The sequence below is a fragment of the Euprymna scolopes genome, chromosome 12 (genome assembly GCF_053919585.1).
Source record: "Euprymna scolopes isolate OS-2025 chromosome 12, ASM5391958v1, whole genome shotgun sequence".
Taxonomy (NCBI): Eukaryota; Metazoa; Mollusca; class Cephalopoda; order Sepiida; family Sepiolidae; genus Euprymna; species Euprymna scolopes.
In genome coordinates, this window is record NC_136493.1 from 115,528,523 (window position 1) to 115,553,522 (window position 25,000).

The 25,000-nt window shown below is 35.3% G+C and overlaps 1 protein-coding gene across 1 annotated transcript in view; it reads right to left on the minus strand.

The window, feature by feature from the left end:
- LOC145291466 (neuronal acetylcholine receptor subunit alpha-10-like) overlaps positions 1–25,000 on the minus strand; it is a 1,220,610-nt gene that overhangs the window by 733,807 nt on the left and 461,803 nt on the right. The window lies entirely within an intron of this gene.

Consider the following 25,000-nt stretch of genomic DNA (forward strand, 5'->3'; position numbering starts at 1 on the left):
AGACACAGAAATACAAAATTCCAATGATAAATCATACAAATAAATAAATATACATACAAACACACACATACATTACTACACATCTCCCGTTGGTCGTACGGATAAACGCATATATTAAATACACTAATTATTAACCTCGCATTTCTCCCTCGTTTGAGTAACCATGACCTACATCCATGACCGGACTTAGAATAATTTGACTCCACATTATTTAATGCTTGTAAATAAACAAAGATAATCTGAGCGGTGAAGCCATTCGGGGCAAATGTTCTCATAATATCGGACATCAAATAACTTGAATATAATATTTACGCTTAACAAGAACATGGATCCGGCAGTACCTGATATTAAACGTAACGTTAAATGCACTAAAATAAAATAAGATAACGAAAAGAATCTGAAACATGTTCATGCGAGAATGAGGGACGCGCAATAAGTAAAGCCCCGGACCCACTTGCCATAGAAGTAGAGCAAGGAACCTTGGCACAGTTATTAGTCTTTCTCTACATAGGTACCACCCAGAGTAATGCATTTCTCCCATCGTTTGATGCAGCTCTGGAGACCATTTTTTTAGAACACCCCAGGTTGGTCCACCAACCACGACATGACTTAAGAAATCAATCTGCATCATCTGGGAAACGCTTTCATTTCAAAAACAATTCATGACTAAGAAGACGGGAAAGTTAGAGGGTGCAAGGTCAGGAGAGTAGGGAGGATGGAGGAGGATTTCATAACTACACGCCCGTGCTTCTGATATGGCGACATGCGAGATGTAGAACGTAGCATTGTCCTGCAGGAGGAGGGTACCTTTGCTGATCTTTCCCCGCCTCTTGATTTTGATAGCTTCCCTTAATTTCCTCAAAAGTCAAGCATAATAGGCTCCTGTAACTGTGGTACCCTTTGCCAGGAAACCTGTCATCACTACTCTGTCCTTGTCCCAGAAGAATGTGAGCATGACCTTGCCAGCGGAGGGCTGCACCATTGCCTTCTTTGGAGGCGGTGCGTCCAAGTGCTTCCACTGCATTGACTGGGCTTTGGTCTCTGGATCATAATGATGGACCAAGGTTTCATCCTGTGTAATCAGTCTTTTGAAAAAAAATTGACTCATCTTCTTGGCACATCTCCAAATTCATCCTCGAGCACTCGACGCGTTCTCGATTCTTAAATGGTGTGAGCAAGCTGGGAATCCATCTGGTAGACACCTTATGCATATGCAAATGGTCATGAATGATAGTTTCCACAGACCCTGTACTAATCTTGACATCCTGGGCTATTTGGAGAATAGTAATGCGCCGATCTTCCAAAATGGCAGCCTCAACTTGACGGACAGATGCCTAATCAATGACAGAAGGGGGACGACCAGGTCTGGGAGCTCTTTCCACAGACTTCCGTCGATGTTTGAATTCACGATGCCAGCGTTTTACAAGGTCATATGATGGGGCATTATCACAATAAGTTACTTTCATTTCATCAAAAGTCTCCTGTTGTGTGCGTCCTTTCAAATACAAAAACCGGATCACTGCTCGACATTCAACAGGCTCCATTTCACACCTGACTCAGTTCAAACACCTGTAAAACAGAAAGCACAATTAGTTCAGAGCTGTAATTTGCCACATAACCCAAAGAGATATAAATCATTGCACATGCAAAATTTCAGCTAGATCAGAAAACTGGAAGTGGGTCAGGGGCATTACTTATTGTACGCCGTTCGTATAATGCGTTTTTCTAAACAATTCACTTCGTGTAAGTAAAAATTACCCGAGTTGAGATCGAAACCAAAACAGTGATTCAAGTATGATAACACGCTCTTCAAAAAGTGTTTTCAAACCTATTTATTCTTAGCATACTGTGAACGATTCGCGCATGCTCAATTGTGAAACAGTTGACAAACAGAAAAATATCCGATACCCCCCCAGTACCAATTTTTCAGTTTTGTCTGCTTAGCAGACCTTTTTTTCGGATGAAAACCGATTAAAATGTATCCACATATCTGAATACCCTATATACTATATTGCAAATTTTAAGATTATCGATTCGTTGGGTATATACGTTGATAAGTATCCCATACACACATTCTTACTTTTATAGACATATAGATAAATAAAGCTAAAAATAATAACTCAATTAGTTAAAGGAAAAAATCTATAATCGTAATCAGTTTTATTTTTCTAAAATAGACATTATATGATGATTTCTGCATCTTTCCAGATGATCGCCGTCACACTGAGTTCTCATTCCGTCGCCCATGCCATCATGCATAACTCTGAAGTCCCGCGGCAGATTTGCACATCTCAAAGCAGATATGACATACCCATTGATCAATTTCCATCGAGTTGACTTCCGCTGCAGGTTGAAGGTATTCCTATGAACAATCACATGTTTTCCCAAACCAGTAGTAGATTGCAAATTTTGCTGCATATTAAACATATCGTTTGGTTTGGGCTAATAGGTAAAAAGTTGACCCGAATAGGAGTTAAAAAAAGTTTTTTACATGGTAGTTACCACTTATCAAGGCCCGGAAGCCACTCGGGGATAAGAGTTATTGCGTGTACAGTAATCAATGGGATAGTATCTTAGAAATAGTTAGCAATGGGGATTTGATTAAGTGTCTTACTTAAGAAGGCAGTTTATCAGGAATTTGTTTATGTTGGACTTGAAGACACCCAAGTTGTATTCAGGTGGGAAACAGACAAACGGAAGAGAGTTCTATAGGCGTGCACTTCTAAGAAAGAAGTTTTGTTCATGGAATCTACGTTTTGATTTAGGCACAGATAAAAAATGGGGAAAATTACTGACAGTGGTTTCAGCTAGACGAGTGTTTATCGTGAAAGATTGAGCGAGGGGACCAGAGATTGGAGCTCAGACGAGCACTTGCCATGGAAATAACGATAAAACAAAGACAGGCTCGCAACGTCTCTTCTGTGAGAGAGACGTTTCAGGGAAGAGAAAGGGCTATCCCCCACTAAGCCACGAAGTCTATTTTGTACTCTGTCAAGGCAGGATATGCTGTTTTTAGCAGCTCCTGCCCAGATGTGGCAGCAGTACTCTATCCTTGGACGTACTTGGCTTTTATACGGATAGAAAATTGTATCAGCAGTGAAATATCTTCTGTATGACTTAAGGTAGTGTACGTAGTCAGCTTTTGACAGAAGCACTCGTTCACAAGTGTTGCATTTGCAGCTCTGTGTTTCATGGTTAAGACCATCAATTAAATCTTTGCGAAAATTTCGCCTCATATTGATGTGGGTTTGATTTCTTTTTATAAACATATATATACGTACATATTTATGCTTTCCTATACGCGCATATATTTATATATTCAGATAAGTAAACAGGGAACAGAAATTAGAAATAAATCATTAAAAACTAAAAAAAAAAAAATAATGGAAAAAATAATTAAAAATCTTTACAAATATAAATACATTTGTAAGTACATCCACACGCATATAATCCTACATATACATATATACATATACATACACATATATAGCTATTCTCCCACATGAACAAATAAAATTCATTTAATATATATCTAGATTTAAACAGTACATACTTGCTGTCTATAATTGTTTAAAATATAGGCCTCTATCAATCTAATTTACAACCTTATAGTTCAGTTTTTCCAGCCCTGACATTGATATTAAAAGCCTGCTTTTTCTATTTAAAATTTTTTAACTTCTTAAGATACCCAGTCATGAATAGGCTGTTATCTACATGTAGCTTAACTAATCGTTCGTTTGGAAGAAATTAATTACTTATTCACGTTTGTTTCATTGAAATATTACGCTGAATTTTATTCATGCATAGTTTCTATATTCTGCGTGATTACTTACGCTGAAAACATTTAAACACGCCGATATAGATATATATATAGATATATATATGAGGAACAATAATGGTGGAAAATGAAGTCACAAAAACTATATATTGGTATATATAGAATGATTCATTTATTTAATAAGGGTATACCCATTTAGTTGGGTATAGGGGACTCTTTATACCAAGGTATTTCGAAGCCTTATACTTCTTATCAGAAGCCTAATGCTTCTCATCATATTGGGTGATCTTTATCTCCTCTTATAAAATTGAATTTACTCTCTTCTTCATACTCACCAAATTATATATATATATATATATATATATATCAGAGAAAGAAAATTAAAACTGTAAGTTGAACTTTACAATCAACATTTATTGCTCGACTGAATACTCCAAAAAACAATTTACAAAGTCCTTATTCCGCGGAGTTTCAAAAACATGCTATTCTTGTTAGTCTTCTCATCAGAGGATAAAGAAATCAGCATATATATATATATATATATATATATATATATATATATATACAAAAGTGACGTTGTCGGTATGTCTGCGCAAACCCTTTATGGAACTCCTCTCTGAATATTTGGTCTACAGACTAAAAAGTTGATATATAAGGTATTTGAATCTGTAGCACCTTTCCGAAATTTTTTTTTTTTAGCTCGCAAAAGTTGCTGTTAAAGGATCAAAATTAGAAATACATCGAATAAATCATTCGCGGTTTCTTTTGCGTATGAATAAAATTAAATATTCACAAATGAAAACTTTTCGTATTCTTTTGTCCGTAGCTTAGGCGTTAACAACGCTGGAGATATAAATTACGATAAAGGCTAGAACGATAAACGTTCTGGTTTCGATTCCAGCGCATGGTACCAAAGTCATGTTTTATTAAATATTTTTCTAAATCATTACTATATATTGAATAATAATCAATAGAGGATTGAGTAGTAAAAATTTATGAATTTAAATATAATATTTATGCGTACTTTACGACCGGGATACGATGTGCGGCTTGCTCGTCTATGATATAAATCTCACATGTCCGTTTAAATGTATGTATGTTTGTATGTTTGCCTAAAAGATGCGACGGATTTTCACAGGCTCGGTATTGTTTTATAGCACGAAATTAAAAAAAAAATAGCTAAAAATATTAATTCTTCCACACCCAAGTGGACACTTTTCTTCAGGGAGGGGTCGCTTTTCCGACGATATTTTCGGCATCTTCTTTCTTTTCGATTGATTAGCCTTAATTCAAACCTTCGTGACTTCTGGTTTGGCGATGGACTCAACGGCAAAGACGTTTTTTTCACGTTCTTTTCCTCCTTCGAGGTATGGATTAGAGCCTGCCTGCCTTCTACCATTCATTTTCCGTTGCTCAACACACACCTTCAAACATCCGGGCAAAACTGGGCACCCAGGTTAGTCTTATATAAAGGAGAGATTGGCATAAAAATGCTTACATCAGTTATATACTGTGGTCAGTCATCGTTGTTCATGGGAGAAAAACTATATCGTATCAAGATTTATTTTTTGTCACAATTTACTAAAATATATATAGAAAATTTTACCCTATTTTACACTAATAAGTATTATATATATTTTGTGCTAATTAAGGTTGAAACTTAAAGAATCATTTTCAAGCTGCGGGTACAGAACTTATCTAATATGTATTAAGTGTATATCTTTCGTAATCTTAAATCGGCCATCTTTTTTGGTGGAGAAATCTATGATATAATTTTTTGCGTATCTATTTTAATTATTATGATTTCGTTTTGGTTACACGCTACAAACGTTATTACATTTTAAACCAACAATGAGTGCATGTTGTATGCTAATTGCAATGCCACTTAGGGCGGATATTTCAAATTTATACGAAACTAATCGTATATACATCAGGGGTAATAGCTCACGAATTCATTACACACGGTTCAATTGCCTCCATTCCATTAAAATAATTACATGCATTGAGTTAAATTGTTTGTCCTATTTTGTCAATAGGTTTATTTTTGTATTTAAATTTTCCTTTTGGATCAGTTTTATTTACATTTAATTCTATTATTCTAAATTTTTATCTCCGTCTACTAAGATAATTTAAGCTTGAGGAAATTTACATGTAATATTTGTTTTAAAGTACGGTATAATAGTTTAATTATTATTATTTCTTTCGCTCTAATTTTCGAGTTGAGAATTTATGTACTTTGAGGAATTTAGTCTTGTTCTATTTAACTCCATGCAAATAATTCTAGACCACTTCTTGCATTTTATTTAGTAAGTTATCCTTAGGTATAATTATATGATATAATTCTAAGATTTAAATTTTGTATCTCGTCGAATTACCGTGTATATATTTTCCTACTTTAGTTACAAGAAGCCATTTGAATTTGTATTCTGTGCTACTTTTACGTAACATTTTGGGAGAGTGGTTGATCTCCTATTAGAATAATAGATAGGTGCTCTAAATAATGATAAGTCGTTTCTGAATGTATTTTTCAACCTGCATCATTTAACTCTATGTATGTTGTACTTTTAGTTCTCTCAATAATGTTGCATGCATACACGATGTCCGAACTAAAACATTAATCTTTTAAAGGGCATTCATTAGTGTTAACACAACTGCATATTGTTTTTCTGGTGGACCCCCACCCCCCATCCTCCCTTAATTTTATTACTTTGGCATTAGGGGTTTATTATTGTAGCTAAAATGTCTACTTATCAGAAAGTCTAAGGAATAAAGCGAGTGCAGCATTTATTTAATAAAACGACCCATTTCCAAAAGGATTAATCGTTACTAGTGTATATATCAGACCGTAGAGTTTAAAGCTGTCTATGTGAAACGATTTTCTTTATACTGCTAGAACGTGCCACGAATTGAGTTATTCGTAATGAATTCCTACTCATACCTGTAAACATTAGAAGGCGAAACTCACGAGCGTCACCTGGTGTTAATAAGTCGAACAATTACAACAGCACGCCGCTTTGCTTTTACGTCAAAGCAAGCAATTCATGCGGAGATGTACGTGATATATTTTCCAATGGGGAAACATTGGCTTGTATACCACTTCCACCCTGGACCGTTAAAATTTGCATTTTCCGTGCGAAACTGATAAACGCTGACAAGTGTGGACGTCATGACTTGGAAAAGTAAAGCCTTTTTGCGCCCCCTACGCGCCATTTGTTTTCTACGTCTTCCGCTTATCACTTCCGGCACAGGACAGCTGTGGCATTTTCTAGCCCGGCAACACGTCTATTTTTTTTAAACTGCCATTTGCTAATAGCTGTGCTACCTAAGGAATATTGCCAAATAAAACGTTTTTCGCTCGATTTGTATACGAAAAATAAAACCATAAAATTACATTTATAAAACGTTGATACAATTCCACCGGATTTTATTTGATGCGCAAAATTATTATCGAAGTTTAATTTACAAGAGTAGAACGGTCTAGATCTACTAGCAAACTTCCCTTATCTGAACTCTGATCGTAATGTGAAATGGTATACTGCCTTATATGCTGATACACGGTAATTATGCAAAATACAGTCCGTGCTTCCTCGGAATTTTATGAACAGTTTACGGAAAACACCGGAAGTTGCCGAACGAAAGTTTCGTGTTTTTTTTTTCTGTACAAACATTGGCCATTTGTTTCTTGAAAAATATATCATATCTGTTTATTGCAAAAACAATTTAATGCAAAATTGTTTTAACAATAAAACGAATATTCGTTTCCTTGTTACGAATACTATCCTCTGTGTACTTTTACAAATAAAAATTCAAATAAAGAAAAATCCTTCCATCGTCAGGAGAATATCATTTTCACAATTGATTTTTTTTAAAGTAATTAGAAAAATCAATTGTAAAATGATATTCTCCTGGCGGTTAAATGTTCGATTCTCAGTGTGGTTGACCGAAAAGTACAATTACGAATTACTTAGTACTTAAATCCAGTCATGGCTGAGGGAACGAGAATATGCTACCCCATGAATTAAATAAAGGGTTCCGTTCGAAATTCTGTATAGATTCCCGAATTCGACAAAAACATTCCCGAGTCCGAGAATATACACCTGAAGAATGTCGGAAGTTATATAGACCGAAACGTTGTGAAAATGAAACTGAAGATGAGAACAGTAGTCCGAAAAATTCAGATACTACGAATAACCAATCCTCATCTCAAAATGTCCGAAAAGCAAAGAAAGATTCATAAATTGTAAGCCAAGATTCATGAATAAATATTTATTTTCATGCTAAACAGCTGACACGAAAAAATGGTTTTAGAATTTTCATATAATTTTCTTAATGACTTCAGTTCAAAACAGATAAATATCTTATATATAATAAAGCAATGCTAGCAAATAAATGTTTTCTAAAATAACGTTAGCTGCTGCGATTACATCGGCTCAGCGTTTCAATATCCTTCGGGGTTTAGCGTAAACAGCCCTTATGATTCATACAAGAGCGCGGTTTTTATTCTGCATAAGTGTTCCTATTTACTTGCCTCTCTATGAGGGCAGAGTTAGACACAAGGTCGGTTTTTAATGTGTGGAAAATCCAACTTCCCCAAAAAGGGGCACTCTGGATAGAAACAAAAATTAAAATTGTCTCAGTTATGAAGGATTTATTCTCTATTGACCAATGACCGAAAAGGTAAAGTGCAGCATCAAAACAGATACTACACTGTGATCTTGGCCCGAATTCTACATAAGTGTTATATGGTTATAAGCTACTGAGTCAATATTGACCAAGATGAAATGCTATTTTATGTTGAGGATTAATAAGAATATCATTATTTACTATTTCCTCAACAAGGTTGGCCTTTGTGTCAAGATTAAAGTGTAGTATCTGGTGTCTAACTCTGTCCCGTGTGGAGGCATTGTAAATAGGAACAAGGACAGAGCTGGAAAGATCCACGGTTTCTAATGTTGGGGATGTCTAGTTCCCTAAAAAAAAAAAAAAAAAATTGTAGATTCTGACGGACCCATAAGACAACAATTTTTTAATTTTTTGGTCAGAAATATAACTCCTGGAACGTGAGGACTAAAGGACAAACTAATGGAATCGAAAGTTACGAGGTTACCGAAAGTAAAACCGAGGATTATGTTCTACCCCCTATGAAAGGGTACTATTAGTACAGATAATTTGGTCTCAGACAAGCTTCTGGGTTTGACCTTTACTCCTGATCTGAAATGGAACACGTACATCAAGTCTGTTGCCAAGGTCGCAGGAAAGATGGTGGGATCCTTCTACCGCTCCAGAAGATATCTCACTACTGATTCAATTCTCTATCTATATAAAAGCCAAGTACGGCCAAGGATGGAATATTGTTGCCATATCTGGGCAGGAGTTGCCAAAAACAGCCTATCATGCCTTGACAGAGTACAAAATAGACTTCGTGGTTTAGTGGGGGATGCCCTTTTCTCTACCCTGCAACCCCTCTCCCACAGAAGAGACGTTGCGAGCCTATCCTTGTTTTATCGTTATTTTCATGGCAGGTGCTCGTCTGAACTCCAATCCCTGGTCCCCCCTCGCCAAACTTTCACGAAAATCACCCGTCTAGCTGAATCCACTGTGAAAAATTTCCCCCACTCTATATCTGTGCCTAAATCAAAACGCGGATTTCATGAGCAAAGCTTCTTTCTTAGAACTGCACGCCTGTGGAACTCTGTTCCGTCTGCCTGCTTCCCTCCGGACTACAACTTGGATGTCTTCAAGTCTAATGTTAACAAATTCCTAATGAACCGCCCCCCCTAATTAAACACTTCATAAAATCTCCTCACTAACGTGATGTACTTGCAATAACCCTTATCCCTGAGTGGCTTCCGGGCCTTGATAAGTGGTGATCACTGTGTAAAAAAAAAAAAAAAAAAAAGCTAAAAAAAAAGAAAGAAAGAAAGCCAACAAAACTATTTTTAAGATTGTCAGTTGAATACTAGATGGTGCTAAGAGAGGGTTTAAAACGATAGAAGAAATAGACAAAAATTAGTTACTAAAAAGGACAATGCAACAACTACAATTTTAGATTAGAAGTAGAGACGGTCATGTTATGATGTGCAAGAAAACCGTTCTTGTTATGCATGTTGTTATATGTCGTGTCTGTCTATGTTCAAGTCTATTCAGAGAAAATCTTTTATTACGGTCGCTACAGTTGATTTCACATAGAAATATAATTGGTGTGTGCATTATACACGCGTTGAATGATTACAAAAAGCACACCATATCAAATTTGGACTTTAGGAAAAGATCGAAATCTCGTTTTGATTTTCACCTATATCGGAGACTTGTATAAAATGTCTTGCGACTACAACCACCTCATATGTTAGAGTCAATTCTTTCCAAGAACGATAACTCTGTAGATAATACTTCCGACGGAAAAAAAACACGTGTACAGCGACAGAGGAGAAAGAAAAGGAAAGAAGAAAAAAGATAAACAAGACATCACGTGGTGAAGTGCCGACGTTGGATGGACATGTGGCTACGTGGCGAGCGAGTAAGAAGCAGATGTCGGTGTAAGAGAAACTTTTAAAGCAAGATGCATTTTGGAAAGTACCATGATTAAATGCCTTTTATTTTCACTAAAAAAGCTGAGTCGCATTTCTTTGGCCTTTTGTACCTTTGCGACGGCCTCTGCATGTAACGTGTTGGTCCGTGTTAATATGTAATGGCAACGTTACATTGCAACACGTTGTATACTGCGAATCAGATTAGAAATCACTGCTCTAAAATCTTGGCAACATAAGTGTAAACGTTTAAAACTGAAACGAGGGAACCAACGCAAAATAGGACAAGCTAAGATGAAGGATAAATACACTCTAAACTATTTAACATCATCGTTGGAAAAAGCTAACAGAGCGCGGACGCGCGTATCGTAACAGTAGATGTATGCAAATGATCGATCTCTGTGCTAGGTGACGTCACAGCGAGGAAGAAGGAAAAGAAAAGATTATAGAAAAAGAAAACCGTGGCCTAGAATGAGAGAGATAGACGTGTTACACAAGTGGCCCGAGTGTGAAAGGAAAAGAATCGTCCTATACATGACTGGACAAAGACAGAGTACCACGTGTTCAACAAAGCAGACTCTTTTTAAGCACATTGGAGTACGAGAAGACTTTTTGAACAAGAAACAAGGTGTTTTTTCCGGAAAGTACCTGTAAACAAATGTCTGTTGTTTCACCGAAAAAAATAGTGAGTCGAATTTTTTCTTGGTCTTTGTTTCCTTTCGACTGTCTGCATACAACTGGTGGGTCCCGAGTGTTGAAATGTTACGACTACAAAACGTGTACTGTCGCAACGGGCAATTATGATTTTAAAAAACTATATGAAGATATTTATATTTTTAGTTATATATGAATATGTGTGTTCACATGTGAAGCGATGTACGCATTAACAGCTGAACGCAACGACGTGCATGAAGTAATGGGTCAACACTTATGAAGACCCAAAGCCACTCGTGGATGGAAATTAATATGTTTGCCAGATGGACGACGAGAGAACATCACGAGAATTAGTAACGATAGTAACTTTTCATATAATTTTCTTAATGACTGAATAAAATATTATTTTATTAGAATCGCCTCAGACAATGTACGAAACCACTTGATGTAACGAGCTAAATATATCAGTTCAATTTCATAACTTGTCAACAATATGATTCATATGGATAAATAAAACAGCTTTTCTTTCTTTTATCAGAAACATCGTTATAAGAACTGTGATGACTATATGTGAAAATGAGGGAAGTAAAATTGGATTGTTTAAAAAGACGGCTCAACAAGAATTAATTAACATTCGATCTGAGTACAAGCATGCTGCAATCAGCCGGGAAGCACCCTTTGTAATATATTTCACAGTTGATAAGATCTATATAATGAGGAAAACACAACGCAGATTAATCTTCGTTTCAAGGGTGTTAATCAACTTTTCAAAGTTTTGAGTTCAATACATTTGGGTTTATCTTATCGAAGATCCCACTTATAACTTTATACGCTCGGCCCTTTAAGCTTGTGCGATGATAAAACTTTTCAAATATGATATTAGGCTGTATAAGGACGTTAACTTTAGTCCTAATCGAACTGTTTCTTTCTTGGATCGGAGGTTTTCGATTATAAATTTTCGATACTTATCGGAGACATTCTGATACAAAGCCTATCTGGAAACACCTCTAGACACATGAGGTACATTTTTGTGAAATTTTAAAACCTCTGAACCAGTGGTTTAGCAGTCTATAGTGAACGTACTCACATACGCAAAGTGTCTTTTATATATAATGCATTTTTGTATATGTAGGTACTTCTGAATCTTTATATATATATATATATATATATATATATATATATATATATATATGCTTAAAATAGATAAAATCATCCGAATGCTTTCTTCCCCGCTTTCTTCTTATGATTAGGGCAGTGAAGCAGAACTCAATCCCCCATAAAAAAACAAGTAGATTCGACCCCTTGGGATCTGATCGGAATTGTTAATCTGCTTTCTTGCGTAACTTGGGAGTAGGGAAGTAGATTTGGGGTTGATGGCGGGGGAAGGGAGTGTCTGATGTTGAAATATTTTCTCCATCTTCTTTTACTGTTGCCGTTGCTGTCTTCCGCGGTTCGATTAGGGAACTATGTTGGCAGGCGGAAGAATACGTTGCCAACCATGCAACAACGCGGACCAAAAGACAAACAGATCGAAACAGCGGAAGAAATAAATCGAATAAATGAAAAGAAAGGAAAGAAGATGAGCCAGCCTATTGTTGTCATGCGTTCGTTCGATTTACGCGTTTAATGGTCTTGAAACTTAGTCATGGCAGACAAACGGACGACAGCACCTAAGTGCATGAAAGATATTGTTGAGTAGAGAACGACACGGATTGACGGAGTACGTGTGCCAAGTTTTAATAGTATCATTTTCAAACATGGATGTTGACAACCTTCATGTGGTACTTGTTCTGGAAAGAATCATCGGAACCAATGCCAACAACGGAATCTAACCGGTCAAAACATGGGTGTATAAATATTTGCACAAGCGTGTCTTCGCTAACAGAACTCCTTTTTTACGGCTGATAAACTCGCATTGGCACCGGTATTTATATACACAGTTGCATTAAAAAGACGGACATAGAAAAAACACGTCTAGGAAAACACTTGACGATTCGAGAGAGAGAGAGAGAGAGAGAGAGAGAGAGAGAAAGAGAGAGAAAGAGAGAGAGGGGGAGAGAGAAAGCGGGAAGGGTAGAAGGACATACATACAGGCATACCGTCAAACAGATGCTCAGACGGACAACTCATTTGCCAAAGACATCGTGCAATTCGCCTCACCCCATTGAATCAACACCCCAGACACGTGTTTCACCTTTGAAATCTGTTCAACCAAGAACCAGGAAAATCTTCGCTAAGTATTTGGCGTTTTATGTGCGCTTACCCATAAACTTGTAAATTCAAACATGGCCCAAGCTATGTATGTAAGAAACTGTCGCTATGTTGATTTCCACATCAGACACACCCTCCCCGCCACCACCCCCAAATCTACTTCCCTAATCCCATGTTATGCATGTGTCACTTCTAGGTTTAGTCATATAAATGCAATTTTCCAAATTTAGAATGAACAAACAAATAACCCGAACCTCTTTCAGTGTTTAATAATGTTATAGTGCAATACGAAGTAGCCAAAGTCTCGCACTGATAGACCATGGTCCACAAAGACATAGAAGCATTTTAAACCTTAATTGTGATATGCCAGCGAAGGACTGCATAGTTTATTCGTATCGAATTAGAAAAACGAATTCCAAAATCCTATTTCATAATCATGCGTGACTCCAGAAAGAAAACGCTATTTCAAATACACAAGTTACACACTCGCGGACACGTTATTTAAATGTGTCTGTCACAGCGAACATATATATTATTGAACATTCAAGTTCAACCGACCAAAACTTTTATTTCAAATGTAAATATGACCGATTGATGAGTTTTGCTGGCTCTGGTCAGTGGTGGTGGTATACTGACATAAGCACCCTCATGGCAATTTTTTGAGACTTACTATTTAAGTGTTGGATTATGGCAAATTGAACGCGAGTGTTTTGTTTCGGACGCCATTATTATAATACTACTTCGTATGGCTAACGGGGTTTGATTTTAAACAGAGTACTCCTTTCATTTATTGCTTTACTAGAATACTCTATCAACTCCCTGTATAGTAAAACTCTAGAATATCAGTGAGAGACTAACGGGTACTACACCTTGCCCAAGTGTGACCTGGAACTGCGTAAGACAGGGGCGTTCATACATACAAGCCCTAGTATTTCCCAATTAAATTCGGTGATCTAACCAGTGTGTTAACGTGATTATGCTGTATCAATGTAGAGTAACAGAGTGACAGGTTGATAAAACTGTGATAAATAAGATTTAAAGGTGACGTACGGATTAATGTACAAAAAAACAAAAATCAACAGGATATAACAACCGCCGATCTAGCCTCTGGCAGATTTGCTTAAATGCCTTCAAAATAATATGCGTCCTTCTAACTTGCGATACTTGTATCCCCCCTCCTCCACTGCGAGAAATGACGAAAGGTAGAAAAAGCGGGAATGGAAAATCCTGCGCTCTATTCAAAGAGAACCCTGGCCTAAAACAATGTGCCTGACAACCTCATCGGAATTTCTTGGTAAGGGCGCCTCCGAGGATTAATCATAAACGAACCTCTTTTCAAAGAATACCCCTCCTAGATGTTCGAGAACTGCACAGGACAGGACATCTCAGCCAAAAGCTAAAATCAACTTAACAATAGCTTAGACCCTGGTAATTTCCGGGGGAAGGGTAATTTCCAACTCGGTTAAACAACATGCTTATTAATAAACCCACTACAGGGTAATAGAAAACTATGTCACATTTTTGCCAACATTATTACGTAAATTTAATATGAAATATTCGAAAACCGAATAGTATTATATAAGATTTAATAAATAATTAAAATTACAGTTTTTGTTTCGTTGTTAAAAAAACAAACAGAATAATTGAAGAAGACTTAGTGATTTCTCTATTCGTTTTATTGGCGGTATTAATCCAACAAGTCGACCCCATTTTGGAGAGAGAAAAGTACACATCCGATGTCGTTGACGGTTAGTGTGAAGTTTGAAGTGATGTGTATTTTTGCGTGGTTGGCGCGAATGATAAATAGACAAACCTGATCATATCATTGAAAACATTATTACTTTTACACATTAACATTTAAACGTCTCCGGGTTATTACGGTAAAGAGAAAGAAAAAGCGGGGGCATTCTAAAGTGGAGCTTTAAGAAAAGAAGCAATCAAAGTAAATGAAAAAAAAAACTTACAGGTTTTGGAATCTCTACAGTGAAGGGGTTAAATTCTGTTGCTAATCGGATTAGGGTAAGTTCTATTTACGTTGCGAGATACAAGTATAGTGAGTTCACTAGATCACACACCGTAGAAGCACTTGTAAAACAAAAATATCATTTCAAATTTTAGCGTGATATACGACATAGTCTGTTTCACATTTAAGCGTAAAAAACAACGGAAATGCTATTTCAAACAAGTCTTACATCACAAACCAACGAAAATGCTATTTCAAACTTAAGCCTCACATCACAAACCAACGAAAATGCTATTTCAAACTTAAGCCTCATATCACAAACCAACAGTAATGCTATTTCAAATTAAAGCCCCATATCACAAACCAACGGACATGCTATTTCAAACTTAAGCCTCACATTACAAATCAACGGCAATACTTAATATATTTAAAACTTAAGGCAGACATACTAACGAAAATAAAATTTTACATTTTAGTGTGATATATTACATATGCTATTTCATATTTAAGCCTGACAGAACAACGGAAATGTTATTTCAAACATAAGCCTCATATGCTAACGGAATACATTTTCAAATTATAGCGTGAGACATTGCATAGGATGTTTCATATCTAAGCAAGACCGACAAATAGAAATGCTATTTCAAACGCAAGTAAGTAAACGTTATTTCAAACTTGTGTAATAGACTAACAGACAGAAAGATCGAGCCTTTTTCTGAAGAGATTCAGGCGGATCTAAAATACAATGAGTCCATTTAGTTTGCGCGTTTTACGCGATGCGCCTCTATGTGAAAATCAAGTGAGTCAGACCAAGATGCACCAAAATAGATGACATGAATGAAAGAAAAGACAAATAAAATGACAAACATAAAAAAGGCGGAATGGGGAATGGTGGCAAGAAGACGGATAAGAAGGAAAAAAACAATATGGTGACCTTCAGAATAATGAAAAGTCTGCGAATGCGTTCATGCTTTTCGGCGGATTCTGCCCCTTAGGGAAACTTGCCAAAAACGTATATTCGAAGCGAACAGGAACGACGCGAAGAGGAGAAATCGAATCGCTTAAATATATACTGAGTTGCCTCCCTTAGTGTCATACACTAAGTAATAGCTCTTCCTTACCTTCATTCCATCAAAACATATTTTAACAGCAAGTTAAAAGGGTTGCATCGAAAAGCCTGCGAACTAGATAAACATTTATGCCTACAAAATGGCTGCGCAGCCCCTTTTGGCTTTCATAGACAGGAGCGGCTCATTCGATTAGTAACAGCTAACTCGTTAAAGCGCAAGAAAATAAAGACATTTACCACCCTTGAAATCTCTACAACTGAGCCATAAAATCTTCAGCAAGTATACTCAGTATACATTCGTAAAACGATTTTGTATGCTATTGAGTATAAGAGCGGAGTTCATATATCCTGACATGGCGGTAAGAGTTTATCAGAAATTGGGCATATATATATATATATATATATATATATATATATATATATATATATATATATATATATGTATTTACTAGCCTCACATTACTACGGTCTTCTGTATACTGTGTCCTGTGACAGTAGTAGCTAGATTCTATCTATATTTCTTATTGGGAAAATGGTACGTTCTATTTATAGCTGTCCTGTGTTTAAATCTCCGAAACAGCTACATGGTAAGCAGCTGATGATTCCCGTTCTGTATTGCATGATTTAATCATGTTTATACGTTTTAATCCGCTTTATTATTGTGGATGTGTCGGCTAAATGTCGACTCATACAAATGCTAAGTCTGCGATATATTGTGTCTATTGATATATTTAGTTAATATTCCTAGGAAATTAAACTGTATTTTTTAATGTGTATATATATATATATATATATATATATATATATATATATATATATATATATATATTCGCCAGATCACCGAAGTTAAACAATGTTGAGCCTAGCCAGTACACGATGGGCGACTGTTTTGAAAGGCTAGGCGCTGTATAGACCGCACAGAGTCGTATAAATTTCCAAGGTTGTACTTGGGGCACATAATTCACTTGGAGATCTGCACCCTCAATCTTCGTTAAGACATGCATTTAGGAGGAGCAAACTACGGTCTGCTGTATACTCTGTCCTGTGACAGTAATCTGCATTGGCAAAGATTAGCAGTAATACTAAAAAGTATGGTTAGTTCTACACAAAGCCATCTGGCATCAATTGAAATGAATGGCTCTCGTCTTCAGGAGGCCTCAAGTTTTGACAAGCTTCTGGGCTTGACCATTACTCCTGATCTTAAATGGAACACGTACATCAAATCTGTTGCCAAGGCCGTTGGAAAAATGGTGGGATCTTTCTATCGATCCAGTAGATATCTCACTGCTGATGCAATTCTCTATCTATATAAGAGCCAGGTACGTCCAAGGATGGAATACTGTTGCCACATCTAGGCAGGAGCTGCTAGAAAGGACTTGTCCTGCCTTGATAGAGTTCAAAATAGACTTCGTAGCCTCGGAGGAGATGTCCTTTTCTCTTCCCTGCAACCTCTATCTCACAGAAGAGATGTTGCGAGTTTGTCTCTGATGTATCGTTATTTTCATGGAAAGTGTTCGACTGAGCTTCAATCTATGGTCCCCCCTCGCAAAACTTTCACAAGAAACACTCGTCTAGCTGTAAACACTATCAATAATTCCCCCACTCTTTATCTGTGCCTAAACCTAAACGTAGATTCCATGAACAAAGCTTTTTTATTAGAACTGCACGCCTGTGGAATTGTCTTCCGTTTTCCTGCTTTCCGGCTGACTACAATATGGTTGTGTTCAAGTCTTACGTAAATAAGTTCTTGATGAGCCGTTCCATATAAGTTATCAAATTTACCAAATTTTCATTACTAATGATTATTATATTGTCCAATTTCTACTGTACACTATTTAACCCTTATCCTTGAGTGGCCTCTTGGCCTTGATAATGTGTTGATACCTATGAAAAAAAAGAAAGAAAAAGTCCAATGTGAACAAGTTCTAATTGAATCGTCCCCCTAAGTAATCCAAGTTACAAAATTCCCACTGTTTACTATGCTAAAATCACAATGACTAATGTATACCTATTAACCCTTATCCTCGAGTGGCCCCTGGGCCTTGATAAGTGGTGACACCCATGTAAAAAAAAAATCATCTGTGTTGATTTCCTAGCAACTTAGTTGGTGTGGCGGAAGCTCATACGTCGAAATCGACGGGAGAGTCCATCGTATATATATTAAACGTTTGATATTATGTTTGCATATATATCATTGTAAATGATAAAAAAAACCTTCTAAACTAATGTGCCGATCTTTATGAATTTTGGAATAAATATTTTCGGCGTGACACAAAGTCACATGAGCGTATTGTTTGGTAAACTTTTCATATGTATCAAGAAGATTACTCTAAAATTTAACCATACTTCCCCACGAAAAAGGAAAATATAAAAAATGTACAACTAATATTTCTTGCTTGCATCCGTCCTACGATATTCCACACACACACACGCACATACACACACACGGACACATGTAATTATTACTACGATCATCATTATTATTACCATTATTATTATTTTATAGATCCATACAGAATATAATATGTATCATTTTAGGATATTACACACAAACACACACACACACACACACACACACATATATATATGTATATTCATAAAAATTATTATTACGATAATTATCATTATTACTATTGTAAAATCCACACACACACACACACACACACACACATATATATATATATATATATATATATATATATATATATATATATATATATATACATATATATATATATGCATAAGTTTTCAGTATTGCCCAATATATGAGTGGGGGTAAATTGTAAGTTATGAAAATAGACATGCTAATAAAGCTACACAGAATGTTTCTCGTTCCATCCCCGTAAAGGATGATATTGATGCTACCGTATATATATATATATATATATATATATATATATATATATATATATATATATATATATATATAGTAGTGGCGTAACCCGACATGGCCCGAGATTTCACACTCCCATATTTTTTATTGTCACCGAAATAGGTTACATCATCCATTTTTCAAGAAGTCGATTTATTGCCTGCCATCTTTGTGGGCCAACATGCGTCTCATGCGTTTCACAATAATAAAGTTTACAATATATTGTAGTCTGCATTGCACTGTAGAGAACCCACTGTTTATTTTCTTAAATTATTTGTATGTCTAATGGCTTGCATAAAGCTTAAAATGCAAGTCAAGTATCATGCTTCAATTGTGCTCTAAATATAAACATGTTTCGAACACGTTCTTGTCCTATGAAAGGACATACCGTTGGTTTCTTTATGTCTGGCATTACTGCTTGTGCAGTGATAATTACTTGGACTTAATTTTGACATGAGAAAGTCAAGTATCATTGTAAAATTGTGCTTCAGATAGAAACTTCACTTCGTAAGCACCCCTGTTGTATCAAAGAACTGTGGCTTTATATCTTGCATATTTTTGTTTATGTTGCCATAAAGCTTTTCAAATGCACTTGCGATGTTAGTTTATGGAAATATTTACTTTCGTCAAAACCCTCTGTTCCTTCTTTCTATCGGATTTTTTTCGTTTATCGATACTTATCGAACACATTCCGACGGAAAACCTATCTGAGAACACTGGCAGGCACATAAAGCACCTTCGTATGGAATTTCATAAAAGTCGGCCCAGATCTCTTTGAATCTACAGAAAACGAACTCACAGACACTCTTTTTATATAATATAAGAGTAGAGATTAAATAGATAGATCTTACGTGTTAAGTTTTTCCATTACAAAACGCTAATCTTTATTATTTCCGCCCATGTTTTTCACAGCCAATCACCTGGTTCTTATTAATTTATTTTTATTTCGGCCTACTAGTCTCATCTTTATTAGTTGTTAGTTTTCATCTTTTATTGGATTGTTTATTCACAACGTTTCGGCCAACTAATTCCTCTGGCCTTCGTCAGGTGGTAACCGGGACTGATAGGAACTTCGACTCTCCTAACTGCATTCTCAGCCATCACTGCCATCCGTAGTTGTTGTCGTCTCACCACATTTTGGCCAATTAACCTCTGGCACGCTTTGGGTGGGATTGAAACCGCTATCTTCAGACAATGTTCATCTAGAACTGTAGAGATTCAACGTCTCTATCAACTGCGCCACGGGCCCCGAAGGGCGATCAAGGTTGGATTCTTTAATCTTATAAATCCACGTTTATTTATTATCTGATCTTCCATAGTCGGATCCGTACCGATTGGTATATATATATTATTCCTTAATTGGAATTCACTTTTGAGATGAGCATTATATATATTAATTTATTTTTATTTCGGACTACTAGTCTCATCTTTATTAGTTGAATATTTCGGACTACTATTCTCATCTTTATTAGTTGAATAAAAGATGAAAAACATACATTATATATATATATATATATATATATATATATATATATATATACGCACACACATATATATATGCATATATATATATATGCACACACATATATATATGCATATATATATATATATATATATATATATATATATATGAGAGAGAGAGAGAGAGAGAGAGAATGTTCGGATTAATCAAACGTCAGATCTGAAAAAGAAATTCACGTGACATTTAATTTTTTTATGATTTATCATTCTTAATTTACGCTTGAATTGAACGGATGCAAAATGCTAAATCGAATGAAGAATATGCAAATGGGCAGAAGAAAGGATAGAAGGAAAATGCGTGCCTTCATACAACGGAATCGTTTTAGGGGCAAACGCAGCTTTTCTTACAACCCTACCCTCTACGCGTTCCAATATTCTTGTTGCAAAATCGGTTGCCAGATGCCTTAATATGATGCAGTCTTACACAATTATTCATTGCAATCAAATAAAGCTCATTAAGTAATAATATGCCGCGCGTTCGTGCCAACGTTTGCTTTGGGATACTGGCTACAGAAATAAAAACAAAAAAAATGGCTGATGTGTTTGTATTTTTACTTTTTGCTTCTTTTCAATAATGTTTAAAAAATATTATTGATCTGAAAGGAAAATCATACACTTTCTTCTATATCGATCTGATTATTTTAAAGCGGCAAGACACAGGAGAAAAACGCCACCGAAGTGGTTGTTTACAGGAAAAGTTAGAATATATATATATATATATATATATATATATATATATATATATATATATATATATATATTCTACCTAAAAGTATATAGATTCTACCTAAAGGTATTATATATATATATATGTGTGTGTGTGTGTGTGTGTGTGTGTGTATATATATTGTAATAAAACTGTATTCTTATCTCTTTGTTTGCTTGTATGGTTCATGTTAGATTTTCACAATGACGTCATAGCATACACATACTATGATGTCATGCTTAGTGTCGTAGCAGATGACGGCATATGACATCATAGTAGATGACGTCATGCATGGCGTCACGTTTAGTGTCATTATTCGGGCTATGACAACAGCATATTCTTTTCATTGTTTTTACTCTCGAGTAAATATATTTTACACAGACACAGTTGATCAGCCGAGAACCGCAAGATATTAACGGATACACACACGATGGTCGAAACAATGAAAAGAATATGCTGTTGTCTTATCCGTAGTCATTATGGAGGGAGTAGAATTAAATGTAAATTTCCGAGCAACGTTTAACCTTACCTTTCTCATGCGCCACATAACGTATGAGCTCCTAGGTGTTAGTCTAAGAGGTTCATATGTTTATACAACCATTGTAAACAATTTCCACTACTAATTATCTGCGCTTAAACTAAACGCAAATCACATGAACAAAATTGCTTAACTAAAACTTCTTGAATAAAGTTTCTTTCTTATAACTTTTCGCCCGTAGAACTCTATATCAAAGTATGGGTTTGACTACGAAACGATCGTTTTCAAATCTCATCTAAGCAAGTTCCTGTTTAGCTGTCCTCTTAAATCATCTATCTAGTCATCAGCATCATCACCAATCATCATCGCGTTGCCTCGCTGTCCACCTCACATTCATTGAACCGTAGTCATTGAGTGGAATTCCGACGTTGATAAGCGGTAAATCTCTTATAAAAACGGTGCAAAATTCACTTCAAACTAATTAACTGATCATTATACATTTTTGAATACAGCTGTAATGCGTAAGGGTAAGTTATGTGAATTTTATTTAGTATTCTTTACCACTTATCAAAGCCAAAATGCCGCTCCGTAAAAGGCGTTTATGAGTGTCTTGTAGGCAGGGAGAGGACCTTGTGATGATTGGTTATGATCGTGGATGTTTGTAAAAATCTGATTATTTAAGAGCACAGCTAAACAGAAAATTTGTTTACATTCGACTTGAAAATGACAATGTTGTAGTCAGTTGGAGAAGCAGTATCGCGGTTATTTTTTTCATCTGATCATTAGTTCTTAGAAACAGACTTTACTTGTTGAAGTTTCGTTGCGTTTTATGACAGTAGGGGAGAAAATAAGTTTAGAGTTTAATTTTGTTTAATGCAAAAGGATTCACATGTGGACGAGCGCCATTTGTAAAAATTAAGGTGTCTCAAATAAGAAAAAAAAACAATAATTATTCGAAATAAATTAGTACTCCACAAATTTAATTTTGCTTTATTTGTTGACGATTGAAAGATTTTTTGCACGATATGATATAGGCACGATCTTCCATAAAAAATTGAAAATGTTTCGTTTCTTTCTTTATGTCTCTACTTCTCTCTCTTTCTTTTTTCTTTTTCTCTGTGCGCACGTGTATATTTTTAGATGTCACCTGTTATGTTATTATCTATTTTAAAATGTAAACGCAATTAAAACAGTTGCCCTGAAAGTTTATTCATATATATATATATATATATATATATATATATATATATATATATAAATATATATATATAAATAAATATATATATATATATATATATATATATATATATATATAGTCATCCACATACAATACTGTTTCGTTGTTTCACAGCTCATCAGTGCGGCTAGACAGGAAACTACCTCAAGCCAGGATATATATATATATATATATATATATATATATATATATATATATATATATATATATATATATATATAGGGTGACCCCTCAAAAAACAGGACATTCAATTGTTTTTCTGGGCATTTTACAGTCAACGGAGAAAAATGGCCAATAGCCTTAATGTTTTGATGTGATGTTTTGGATATAATAAACTACTTATGACCAAAGTTTCATTTCATTCGGACAAAACTAGGAAACGGGGCCTAATTAGAGTTGGGTCGGTTTTATTTTTGTCATCCTGCATGTGTGTATATATATACTAATATATATATATATATATATATATATATATATATATATATATATACAGACAGACAGACAGGTTCACTTAAATATATATATGTATATAAGTGAACGTGTTTGTCTGTCTGTGTATGTGTGTATGTGTGTGTGTGTATGTGTGTGCGTTTCCCTACGCAATAACTCTGTTAAATTTCAGTTTACAGACTCGAAATTTGATATACAGAGCACTGAGATTTGGGAAAATCTTTGTGATCGGTTTTCGGCTAGATATTTGGCGGTCAAGGAGTCAAGGTTCAACGATTTGACGGTGGAGAACTCTACCAAACTCAATTTTGGGTCTAAACAATAGAAATTTTAGATATGGACATGGATCTAACTTAATAACTTGATACGAGCCCAAAATAATAAATGTTAAGGGTAATAATAGGGGTCAAAGTTAAAAAAATTACCTCTGCGGTCTCTACCAAATCACTCAGACAATTTCGGTCTACACATTTGAAATTTTACATAAAGGGTATTCAGAGATAGGGTAAGCTTTTTATGTATGTATGTTTGCATGTCTGCCTAAAACATTCGACAGAGACGATGTATTTTTACAAAATCAGTATCATTTTGAAATTCGACCGTTCAGACGACAAATATCGAAAAATAGGCTAAAATCATTAATATACTGTGTTGTTTATGTGTTACAAATAACGATTTAATAAAAGTTGTTTAAATAAACAATAAGATAAAACACAATGTTTGCGTGCAAATAATAAAATAAACTTATTTCCCATTATTCCCTTACGTAATTTGATTGTATACGGCCTGGAAGCAAATCCCACAGCTATATACTGTCGTGAAGATAATTTTTACACTCGTAATAACTTCATCTAATATCTCGTATGTATTAGTGTTATGAGACCTAAGAAAGTACATATCGAATAGACTAGCATTGTCGATGTATATTTCATCGGTAACAAATATTCCAAATACATATTCATTTAAAAAAAAAAATGGCCCCATAATTTTTGCAATACATAAATATGGAGATATTTTAGACGAGTATATTACGTGTCGAAATCACATTGACACACTGGTCTTCGCCAGATCAGCAAAGTTAAGTAACGATAAGCCTGACCAGTACAATATGGGTTACCATTTGGGAAGACTAGGCGCTGTATGCACATTTTCTTTCACAATATAGCCGAGAAGGTGATCTATAAACTGTAAGAATTGTTTGAAATGTGATCGAAAATAAGTGAGCACTGAAGCCTAAAGCAGTTCTAACTGACTAAAACTGCCACTTACCCATATATTAAAACACCACCGTGCTTTAATGATTATATACATATATATATATATATATATATATATATATATATATATATATATATATATATGAGCGCCAACTAAAGAGCGAAAGAGATTTGTGGGATTTGTGGCGACGTACAGTCTGCCAAATTAGGAATCATAATTCAATAAAGGCCGATCTAAAAGTGAGGAAATGTTCGAAGGAACAAGCAAGAACAAAAGACATGACAAGAACATTATGATGATATGTTCAATAGAACAT